We start from the raw sequence: 11,950 nt of genomic DNA on the forward strand, positions 1-11,950 counted from the left end.
AAAATTATAGAATCTCTCTGGGATTGGGTTTCCTCCTCTGCAAAGTGATTAAACAATAGTCCGTCGCTTTTAAAGTAGTATGAGGATGAAATGAAATGATCTGTTGAGCAGTCTAGGCAAAATGCAACGAGAGATTGAAGGAGAACAAAACATCTTCCAGCTGGGAGATTTAGGTGCGTTTCATGGAAGAGGTGCCTTTTGAACCAGACAATGATGAGGAGGAAAGGTGTGAGTGTGCAGCGTTGTAGGGAGGGTGTTTCAGAAGGAAGGAAAGAGCTTCAGCAAAAGCTCAGAGGCAGAAACAGGCACAGGCCCCTCGTCCTCTAGACCTCCTCCTCCCTTGCAAACAGCTTTTTTTTCTGCCATCCTCCATATTGGTGTGCTTCCCTCGAGGCTCAGACAGGAAGGAATCTGCCTGCACGGAGAAGGGAATGGCAACCCACTCCAGTATTCTTGCCTGGAGAATCTCACAGACAGATGAACCTGGTGGGCTACAGTCTACGGCATTGCAGAGTCGTACACAGCTTAGCAACTGAACAACAACACACAGTCAGGCAGACTGTGATTGGGGGAAATAGTTCTTGATGGAAATGTGACATAAAACGAAGAGTCAAGTGACCAAGCAATATGGAATACAGAGTTTTGTAAGAAATTAACATTTGTGTATAGAATAATAGTTGCAAATATTCAAACAATAAAGTCCATGGCAAAAGAAAAAAAAAGAATCTGCCTGCAATGCAGGAAACCTGGGTTCGTTCCCTGAGTCAGGAAGATCCCCTGGAGAAGGAAATGGCAACCCACTCCAGTATCCTTGCCTGGGAAATCCCGTGGATTGGTGAACGACTTCCATTGGGGTATTCTCATCTGGACCCCCAACATTCTCCTGCATCTTTAAGCTATCCCATGGATCCAGTCCTGCTTACCACTCTACCCTGCCCAGCCTGGCGTTTTTCCAATTCTGTTCATTCTTGGTCCCCTTGGGGGCCCCGAATGCAGAAATCAGGAGCTGTGAAGGGGTAGCTGAGACTGGAAAAGGAAGCGAGCCTCCTCCTTGGATCCCTGTATAAATACAGGATCACCATCTTCCCAAACCTGTCTGGGGAAACAGGGATCAGACTCTCTCTGTGAAGCCCTTTGGGGGCAGAAGCAAGACGAGCGATGGGGGTGCACAGAGGCCAAGCTCTCCCACCATGCTCTGTGCTGCCTGCCCCCTAGAGGTGACAATCTCCCCTGGGGCAAGGTGGGAAGAGCCCCTGACCTCCACGTTTTTGAGGACTTTCTGCGCTGGAGAGGAATTGGAACAGCTGAATACTCAGAGACCTTTCGCCTCTAAGACTCTGTTTCTGAAAATTCCCTTTAAAAAGCAACAGAAAATCTTCTACCCCTGCCACCTGGTCTCCTGGGAACATCTGGCTAAGTCAGCTCGAGTGTCTATTCTGAGCCTCTCTTGGCTGCTTCTAGGACACCAGAGCCAGAAAGGGCTTCCAAGACTATTCTCTCCAAACTCATGGAGGTCTGGGACATGGGGTTTTTAGGTAGGTTTTTGTCCCTAGACCCCAGCATGGAACTGGGAACCTGGTGGACTCTAAGCCCACATCTGCCGAACTGCAGACAGAACTGAAATCCACTGATGAGCAAGACCCAGCAAGAGCTGGTGACCTGCCTCCATCACCTGGCACGGAAGAGCCAGATCCTGGCCAGGACCACCACCCTGTCCCCCATCCCTCCAAACTGCTTTCTTCCAGGCGACAATCCCATCCACACACTTCACATGTGTGGAGGCTGCAAAAAAAAATACATGCCAAGCTCAGAAATGAGCAATGCCTTATAAGAGACGGTATTTCTTCCTGAGCCCAGCCAAGGGCTGCCGGAGTCTAGGCTGGGCAGACAAAGGGCACCGCCATCGTGCCTCTGGTGGAACACTTGTATGGGTCCCCAGCTCTGGGCGGGAGGCCTCAGAAAGAAGCCCCAGACAAAGAACACACATCAAATGCTGCACACGTGTTCCGAGGGGAGAAAATTCTTGGTATTTCATTTGAGGGGCCTGGAGCCGAGAAGGGAATTTTCAGTCCCAGCATCTTCTGAGGGTCACAATGTCTGTCTTTTGGTTTTTGATCTAAAAAAGAAAAAAGACGGGAAGAAAGGAAGGGAGAGGAAGAGGGGGGGAAAGAAAGGAGAAAGCCTCCCCACCATAATTGAATTACTGGGCTGGCCTCTGGGGCTGACGCTGGAATCCAAGACGCCTTTGTGCAGTGTCTGGAGGGACCCGGGACAGCGGCAGGGATTTCAAAGGGGAAGAGGAAGAGATGGGGCGGGCCAGGAAGCTAATCGAGATGGAATGGGCCAAGGAAGGGAAGGGGGAGTGGCAGAAATTGAAAGCTGAAGGCCCGCCTGGCTCCAGGCCCTGCCCTGACCCGGGTTGGCCACCCGGGCAGAGGCTGGGGCAGAAGGCAGGCTGCATAAACAGAAAGGTCCCAGCAGGGACCAAGGCTCCCCCCAGGGGCCATGGCTGACCCGGGCGAGGATGGAAGGAATTAACACTCAGGGCACTTCCTGTGTGCCGGGCTCCATGCTAGGACCTGGGAGCATACCGGTGGCACAGGCTGAGCACTCCTCATGGGCTGGGCTCCTTTCAATGCGCTGCTGCAGTGAAATCCTCAGAACGACACGCTGAGGCAGGTACTTCCAGGTCCCCTGAAACCAGAAAAGGCCAGAAACTCGAGCCATTTGCCTGGAGTCACGCAGTGAGTGGCAGAGCTGGGACACCACACTCTGGTTACTGGGACGCCACAGCCAGGATCTTAAGCAAGACTCTCATCATCTCATTTCATCCTTACAACAGCCTCTTCGGGAAGCCGCAGCTCCTAGCAAGGCAAACTGAGCCAGAGAAAGACTAAAGAAATTTGCCAAAGCTCAGACAGGCAGAAAGGGCTGAATGGGACTTGAATCTGCATGTACAGGGCTTCCCAGCCCTGTATCTCACCTGCTAGGGTGGAGCATCCTCCCCGCAGCCCAGGTCCCAACCTTATAAGCATCTTCTCTTGGCTCCCTAACCAGCCAGACAGCAGGCAGCAGAAAGGACATGGCAGAAACCACCTGCCGACATGAGAAGTGGTTCATTGTGGCCAGCCAGGCCCTTTGGTGGTTGTTGATATTGTTCAGTCAGTAAGAGGTGTCCGACTCTTTGTGACCTCATGGGCTGCAGAGCTGGTGAGGCTATATAATCATCTCATCCTCTCTCGTCCCCTTCTCCTCCCACCTCCAATCTTCCCCAGCATCAGGGTGTTCTCCAGTGAGTCAGCTCTTTGCATCAGGTGGCCAAAGTTTTGGAGCTTCAGCTTCTGCATCAGTCCTTCCAATGAACATTCAGGGCTGATTTACTTTAGGACTGACTGGTTTGATCTCCCTGCTGTCCAAGGGCCCCTTGGGTGTCATGCTGAAGGCCTTGAATGTTCACTGAATTCTCACAGACACAGCCCTACCCCATCCCAGGGGATTGCCATCACCTTCAGGCCCAGTATTGTATCGTTGAAACAAAAAGGTAGAGTTTTATCTTGTAAATAAAACATGCTAGTCATTATTACATCATCTGAAAGTAATGATTCTCCAGTCTTTCGTACATCGCACTACCAACCCCATGTGGAGCGGGTTTCTCAGCCTCTGCACTATGAACACTTGGGACTGGATAAGGGTTCATTGCAGGGGACTGTCCTGTGCCCTGGAGGTTGTGTAGCAGCATCTCCAAGTGGCTCAGTGGTAAAGAATCTGCCTGCAATGCAGGAGATGTGGGCTCTATCCCTGGGTTGGGAAGATATCCTGGAGGAGGAAGAGGCAACCCACTCCAGGATGCTTGCCTGGGAAATCCCATGGACAGAGGAGCATGGTGGGCTATAGTCCATGGGGGTGGAAAAAGAGTCGGACAGAACGTAGCGACTCAAACAAAACGAAACTGACTTCACCTATTAGATGCCAGTAGTACCATCCCCACCCTCTCCCCAGCCAGTTATAAAAATCAAAAGTGCCTCCAGACATTACCAGAAGTCCCCGGGGTGGGCAGGAGGAGGAGAACATTGCCTGGCCTGAGCCAGGTCTGAAGGGCAGGCCTGTGGGCACAGTGATACCAGTGACCTCGTGACTATCCTAGTGGCATCATTGGAAGATGGTTTCCCATCTCATCTGTCCCTCCACTGAGCTCCTGGCATCTACCAAGCACTGCTCAAGGCACTGGGAATTCAGCAGTGAGAAAAGCATTGATAGTCTAGTGAGGAAAACAGAGGAAAAAGCAAGCAAGGGGCAAGTCGTGTTGGAGAGACAGCAGTGGCCCCGGAACCGGCGTTGAGCTGAGCGGCCCCCTCAGCCAGTGGGTGGCTCCCTGCAGGGGCTTGTCCCAGGAGACATGCCAGGCATGGGGACGGGCCAGCCAGCCAGCCAGCCCCAGCTCTGCCCTCAGTGAGCTGACAATTGCTCGTGGTCCAGTGAGGGACAGACGTGTGTCCCTGCCAGGCCCGGCTCCGCTTCCCAGAGAAAGAAAACAAAGCGGCCTCGGCCCCATCCTTCAGGATCACTGCTGGTGGCTATTTTAAGTCCTCGTAATCACTTGAAGTGACTAACACTGATTAAGGTTTTACGAGAAATGAGAAAATTCCTCCCCAGCCCCTCCACCATGGCTCCAAACCACCTCAGAGCCACTTTATTAACTCGCCCAGCCTGGAACCAGGCTCGTCTGGCACGATGTGGATTTATTTTTCCACTGGGTCACGGCCCCGTGCTGGCTTCTCTCTAACAACCAGCCTGCCGGCTTCACCATCACAGACACGCCCATCCCTGGGAACCAGCTCCTTCCACTGAACCGAGATGGCTGTGACCTTCTTGGCTTTGAGGCATAAGGACCACCTGGGTGTCCAGGTGAGCACAGCTGGCCAGACATCCTTGCTTGTCATGTACACGCACTGGTCCATCCAACATAGGTGACGAGCCTCCCTCCCTGCTACTTCCTACCACTGGCACACACTTCCGTCCACATTCCTGCTTCTCACCCCACTCTGGCCCCCCAACACACATATACTTGTTTCATGAACAAACTCACTGCTACTGCTACTGCTAAGTCACTTCAGTCGTGTCTGACTCTGTGCAACCCCATAGATGGCAGCCCACCAGGCTCCCCCATCCCTGGGCTTCTTCAGGCAAGAACACCAGAGTGGGTTGCCATTTCCCTCTCCAAAGCATGAAAGTGAAAAGTGAAAGTGAAGCCGCTCAGTCGTGTCCGACTCTTCACGACCCCATGGACTGCAGCCCACCAGGCTCCTCCATCCACGGGATTCTCCAGGCAAGAGTACTGGAATGGGGTGCCACTGCCTTCTCCAAAAACTCACTAGTAGTCCTTAAAGGTAGATTTGTGTACCAATCTCGACAAAACAAAGATGAATTATGCACCAGACGTGGGACTATAGACCCTATGATCGTGTTACAAGATAAAATCTGGTTCAGTAGCTACATCATGTCCGACTCTTTGTGACTCCATGGGGGCTTCCCTGTCCTTCACTGTCTCCCAGAGTTTGCTCAAACTCATGTCCATTGAGTCAGTAATTCCATCCAACCATCTTATCCTCTGTCGCACCCTTCTCTTGCCCTCAATCTTTACCAGCGTTAGGGTCTTGGTAAAAAAAAAAAAAAAAGGATGTGAAACAATGGTGTATAAAATGTGCACTTTGGTGTAGAAAATCAGTAACTTAGTTCAATGATGAAATCACAGAAGGCTCCAGGGAAGAGGTGGCTTTGAACTGAGGATGAAGGATGGGGAAGCATCTCACAGGTGGAGACGATGGTTTCAGTTTATTAAGAACTTGCTGTGTGTCAGGTATTGTACTAGCCATGCTGATGCATCCTACCATTTTGTTCTTATAATGGCATATTAAGGAGACATTATCCCTGTCCCCATTTTAGATTAGGGAAAGCTGAGGCTTAGAGAGCTTAAATAGCTGACCCAAGTCACATGGACTCAAGGGGGATACGGGGATGCAGCACAGTTATCTTGGACACTGTCCTACACCAGGTGGAGAAAAGGGAAGGGCTTCCAAAAACCCATTCCTCTCATCTCGTCCCTATTCTGCTTTCAGGGGAATCAGGTTGGCAGCTTGAAATCAGCCATGGTGGGAGTATTTGCACCACAGAAATTGGCAAATGCTACAAATCAGGGCTTTTTAATTTTATTTCTTCCAGACAGTTGATTGACCAGCACATCACTTGCAAAAGAAGTGACATGAGAGAAACAAGAAACAAGTTGGAACAGAGGGTTCTAAGGGAAAAGACAACATGGGGTCAAGCAAAGAAGCTTAGACTTTAGCCTAAAAGCACTGGAGAGCCACAGAAATGCATTGAGCAGGGGAGAGATGTGGTCTGATTTGTGCTTTCTAAGGATCACTCTGTGGATGGATGAAGCGGTGGGCTCCTGAGACAGAAGGCTGGTTAGGAGACATATCCATTTCCTAAGGCATTAGGGCTCCTATAACTCCTCTCCCTGACACGAAAGGTTGCCAGTTCAGAGAAGCCCAAACATCATGTCAAATGCAGAAGGTCCTTAGACATCTCCCTTTGACGGTCTGGAGCAAGTTCCTACCTTTCCAATGCTAACTCCTGGAGAGACTGAGCCCTAGGTTGAGTGCCCTGAGCCTCACACAGTCATGATTACAGTCCCTCCAACCCCTCGCTCATGCTTTCCCTTCTCTTCATGCTGCTGACCTGTCACAATAACCAAGGCCTGTTAGGGCAGGCCACCCCATGTTCATCCTTGTAAGTCCTAGAACATAGTAACAACTCTAAGTTTGGATGGATGAAAGGATATATGGATGGATAATGAATGGATGAAAAAAGGGAAAAATGGTTAAGTCTCCTCAGAAGGACAAGAGAGATACCTAGGAAGGACATGAGGGCACAGAGGAGCCTGAGAACCTTGGCAAAGCCAGCAGATGAATGGCCATGAGAGGACTGGAGAAACAAAATGTGAGACGAGAGACTCTGATGAATGCAGCCTTCCAGAGGACCAAGAGGAGTGGGTTAATGAGCCTTTGTCTCTTGTCTCATCAGCTTGTAAACCCGTAAACCCACTTGGTTTCCTGTCTTGAGGCTGGTGAAACCCAGGGAGAGGAATGTCCCTGTCATACTGAGGGGAGGGGGGGTGTGGCTGCTTTTCTGGTGGGCAAGTGGATTGGCACTGGGGCATGCCTGATGTGGCTTGGTTAACCACAAGGGTGTCTACCCTTGGGGGCCAATCTCTCCCATTCATGCACCCCTTCCACAATGCACAAACAGGGAATGGGAAGAGGTTTCCCTGAGCTCTTGGGCTAAGAGGGCAAACTCTCCTGAATTGGGAGTACTTAGTAAATTCCTCCTTTTCTCTGGGACTCAGTCTCCCAGATGTGAAATGGAGAGACTACCTTACTCCCCACCATCCTCTCCCTCAGGGAGCAGTTCTGATAAAGTGGGAGAAGAGATGGGAAAATACTGGACAAACTGGACTCCATCATTACATAACTGTGTGTGCGTACTCAGTCGTGTCCGATTCTTTGCAATCCCCACAGACTGGCCCACCAGGCTCCTCTGTCCATGGGACTTTCCAAGCAAGAATACTGTAGTGGGTTGCCATTCCCTTTAACAGGGGATCTTCCTTGACCCAGGGATCGAACCCACATCTCTTCAGGCTCCTGCATTAGCAGGTGGACTCTTTACCATTAGCACCATCTGGGAAGCCCATCATCACATAGAATACAATCTAAAGTCCCTTCAGTGGCTAGAAGTCTCTGCCAACCTCTCCCCTCTCTTTCCCCACCACTCCTCACTCTGTTCCAGACACACTGCCTCCTTGCCCGGGCATCTGTGCTCATCCTCTTGGTGTGGGACAGAACCTGTGACTTGTTTTTAACCAACAGAATGTGGCAAGTGCACAGGGATGTTACTTCCATGGTTACATCTCTTTATAAAAGACTCCATCTTAGCAGACTACAGAAAGAGATGCCCATGCAGGCTTTGAAGAAGTACACTGCTGTGTTGTTGTGCAAGGGTCACAAAGAAGGAACTGTGGGTGGCTTCTTGAAAATGCCAGCAGCCACCAGCTGACAGGTGCAAAGAAGATAGGCACTTCAGTACCACGACAACAAGGAGATGAGTTCTGCCAACATCCTGAGTGCATTTGCAGGTGGATCATTCGCCAGTCAAGCTTCTGATGAGACTTCAGCCCAGCCAACACCTGGATTAAAACCAAAGCAGAGGAGTTAGCTAAAGGTGTCTGGACTCCTGACCCACAGAAAACATGAGATGATGAATGAGCATGTCAGTGAGTGTTTTAAGCTACTAAGCGTGCAGTCAATTGCTTTTCACGAATAGAAAACCAATAGAATCCTATTTTAAAAGATCTCTAAAAGGGAATGGAACCCACTCCAGTATTCTTGCTTGGAAAGTCCCATGGACAGAGGAGCCTGGTGGGCCAGTCTGTGGGGGTTGCAAAGGCAACCCCAGGCACTGCCCTTTCATTCTCATACTTTCATGACATTTCATTCTGTACTCAATTCCACGAGAGTCACTCTACCACAGGGCAAGATACCACTGGATTTTCGCCTATAACAATATCAAAAATAAAGAATTCAGACTTTACACCTGGGCAACTTTAATTTAACTTAGAGAAAGAGAGAGAGAGAGATGTCCAAATAAAAACTTAAAATATATACTATATATAAGAACCTCGTGGCTCAGACAGTAGAGAATTCGCCCACAATGCAGGAGATCAGGGTTTGATTCCTAGGTCAGAAGATCCCCTGGAGAAGGGAATGGCAACCACTCCAATATCCTTGCATGGAAAATCCCATGTTCAGAGGAGCCTGGTGGGCTACAGTCCATGGGGCTGCAAAGACTGAGCAACTCACACACACACACACACACACACACACACACACACACACACCCTAGTATATAAGGGGAAGTACGTTAGTGTCTTCTTGGAAAGTTTTTCTCTCCCTGATAAAAGCCAGGTTAGCAAGAGTAAAGATTCTTGCATCCTTGTTTCTGGATGGAATCATAATACAAAAGTCACTACAGCCATCTTGCCGCCATAAGGCAAAAAGCTCAAAGAAAAAAGTCCAGTCCAGTAATACCAGGAGAATGATAAAAATCTGGTCTTTGATGATATTGTTTAGCTGTTACACCAAACTTAGAAATTTCCACTTCCAGATTTTTTCCCTTATGGGAGATAATTCAGTGTCTTTGTTGTTGAAGTTCCTGGTAGGTGTGCAATCTATTACTCACAGGTGAAAGTACTCCGAACAGAGACAGAGAGTCACATGCGAGCCACTATGAAGGGCAGGGGAACGTTTTGGAAACTTCTGCTAGAATCAAACGAACAGAGGAGGAGAGGTCGCCAGAAGAAAAGTGAGTCACCAGCAAAAGGAGAAATGAAAACATGCTGAGCAACAAGTCAGGAGTTATTCCTCTCCCACCCTGCCATCTGCCCATCTCAGTTCACCTCCCCCAAAAGGATTTCTTGGGGATACATGCTACTTACAGAGGGGTCTGGAAAAAAGAGCAAGTCTGCATTCCCAGGTTATGACCTGGAAAGGAGACAGGGTCCCTCCAGCTGGCCCCCTGCTCTTTATCCCCAACCCATGGGGGCTTCTGTGGCCACGGCCAGGACCTTCCCTGTGGGACGCACCTGCAGTATCTCACGGGGCTCACCTGGACAGCAGAGGCGGGAAAGCGGGAGATAGGAGGTTTAAGTCCTGGCTTTGCCATTTGCTAGGTGTGATCTCGGACAAAGAGCAGGACTCGGGTTTTCTGCCTATAAAATGGGGCTACCCCATAAAGAGGTGGTAGGTTAAGCAACAGGACCTACTCAAGAGGGCTACTTCGAGGGCTAAAGAGAGTATTTGTAAGGCACTAGATGGGACTGGCCTCTTCCTATCCTGGAAGGGAGTTCTGTTATCATTCGCTTCCCAGAGCCTGTCTGGTTCTGCCCGTCGATGAGCTTGAGATTTCAAGTGAAGACCGGGGCTCAGGGCCACCCCCAGGCGCCCCGCGCCACCGAAGCCGACGGCCCCCTCCGCCATCTTGGATGAGCGGCCGCTCCTGCCGCTGGTTGATGCCTCCGCGCATGGATTTGTTTTTCCAGCTGTGACAGCTGCTCTGTTTAATCGCTCCCATCTAGCTCCCCTCCGCGACTGAACTTGAGAGAGTATGTTTGCTTAACACCCACAATGTTCCCTCACAGAAAGAGCACGAGGGCTGCTCTGAGGGCCCTGGCGCACTTCTGAAATTGAGCAGGACAATCATAATTTCGGTTTAACCAAAAGAACCGCAGCCTTCTCTCTCCCCCACCCAACGCCTTCTGAGGCCTCGCGTCTCGGCACTCCCTCCTAGGCCCTCACCGCAGGCGGCTCTCGGGGGTGCTGGCGTTCGCCTCTCAGCTACTGTCTTGGGGAGATCAGAACCGCCATTACAGCAGGCTTCGGCTCAATCCCACACGGGCTGCGTGGGCAGCCTCCACTCCTACCCGCTTCAGACTCTCCGTTCTTCCCGCTCTTCCTCTCCTCTGTCATTCTTTTTCTTCCTCTCTTATTCTGCCTCCGTTTCTCTATTTCCCTCTCTCTCTGTCTTCCTCTCCCTCTCTCTTTCTCTCTCTCCGAGTCACTCTCTTTCACTCACTTTCTCTCTGTAAAGCCATGTGTCTCTGTCTTTCTTTTTACATCTCTGTCTGGTTCTATCTCTCCCCTATCTCTATCACCCTTCTTTTCTCTCTCCAAGCCAGGGCCCACACCCTCTGGCTTACCCAGGAGGTCCCATCCCCCTCCTGGGGGCTGCAGTCCACGACTTCTTAAGTGGTCTTCCCCAAGAGCCACATTCTGCGAATGATAAGTAAGGACTAGAACTCATCCTCAAGACACAGCTTTGTCACCATGGATTCTCACCTGCTATGGAGACACACCTCCTGAATAATTCCCCTGGGACCTGGGAGTCATGCTGTTGAAACAGTGATGCTGGTAACCTCTGTATGGTCCATCCTGCCATAACCAGACAAAAATGACATCAAAGTTCATATGACTCATCCCAAGAACCAGATACGCGTAGCTCAGTCTTTCTATTTGGCAGATGGGAATAAAACAGAAGTTCAGGGAGGTGAACCTTCATGACCCAGGTCACACAGATAAGTGATGTCAGCTGTGTGACTGGAGAGAAGGGACAGGGCACTGGAGTCTCTGTTTCCTCATCTGTAAAATGAGGACTGCTCTTGTGAAGATGAAATGAAACAATGCCCCTGCCCAGCACAGACCTGGCACATCATGAGCTCTTGGTGAGAATGAACTATGTTAATCGCTATGATTGCTATCATATCTCTCAAGGAGGGTGCAGCACAAGCTTCTGGCTCTTTCTCAAGCAGGCGTTTTGCAAACCAGAGCCCCTCCTTCACCTGATCTGGCAGAGAACTTTTCTTTAGGTCCTCCCCACCACTTCCTGCCTTCAGTTCACACCCCCAGACACCTCTCAGAGCTCCCCCACCCAACCCCACCAGGGTGGCATCTCCTCTGGACCAGAGGGCAGTTCAAAGGGTTTCCCCATCCTTCCTGCCATGGACACAATAGCCCATTCCCCCTGGACCCCGAGCCGGCAGAAGAAAGCCCAGGCAGGAGATCAAACGTGGGCTGAATGGAAGACAGAGGAGACAGAATGAGGGGTGAGATGGGGCAGAAAAAATAATGACTTCCATCCAAGTCTATTCCCATAAAGCCACAGCTCTTTGAAGCCCGCTTTCCTTAATTGCACTATTATTAATGACCCAAGTGGAAGCTTTCTGGGCAGGACCATGCCTGGCTCCCTGAGGCCTCCATGGGGCCTCCTGCATGGGAAAGCACTCTGTGGTCCAGAAGATGACGCCACGTGCCAAATGCCAGCAGGCCTGTCAAAGGGGCTT

At 50.5% G+C, this 11,950-nt stretch overlaps 2 long non-coding RNA genes across 4 annotated transcripts; both read right to left on the reverse strand.

Annotated features, from left to right (window-relative positions):
* Window positions 1-2,002: 2,002 nt before the first annotated feature.
* Window positions 2,003-3,126, reverse strand: LOC110132361 (uncharacterized). The gene is made up of 3 exons (XR_002312445.2): window positions 2,984-3,126; window positions 2,592-2,694; window positions 2,003-2,116 (listed from the first exon to the last, which is right to left on the reverse strand). It is a non-coding gene; the product is annotated as an uncharacterized lncRNA (long non-coding RNA).
* Window positions 3,127-7,952: 4,826 nt separating this feature from the next.
* On the reverse strand, window positions 7,953-10,929 carry LOC139037006 (uncharacterized). Of its 3 annotated transcripts, none has more exons than XR_011489779.1 (3): window positions 10,811-10,929; window positions 9,721-9,836; window positions 7,953-8,242 (listed from the first exon to the last, which is right to left on the reverse strand). It is a non-coding gene; the product is annotated as an uncharacterized lncRNA (long non-coding RNA). The 3 variants fall into 3 exon arrangements; XR_011489780.1 differs by lacking the exon at window positions 10,811-10,929 and adding an exon at window positions 10,410-10,724; XR_011489778.1 differs by lacking the exon at window positions 10,811-10,929 and having other exon boundaries at window positions 9,721-10,391.
* Between the last annotated feature and the right edge of the window lie 1,021 nt (window positions 10,930-11,950).

This window comes from Odocoileus virginianus, chromosome 10 (assembly GCF_023699985.2).
Source record: "Odocoileus virginianus isolate 20LAN1187 ecotype Illinois chromosome 10, Ovbor_1.2, whole genome shotgun sequence".
Lineage (NCBI taxonomy): Eukaryota > Metazoa > Chordata > Mammalia > Artiodactyla > Cervidae > Odocoileus > Odocoileus virginianus.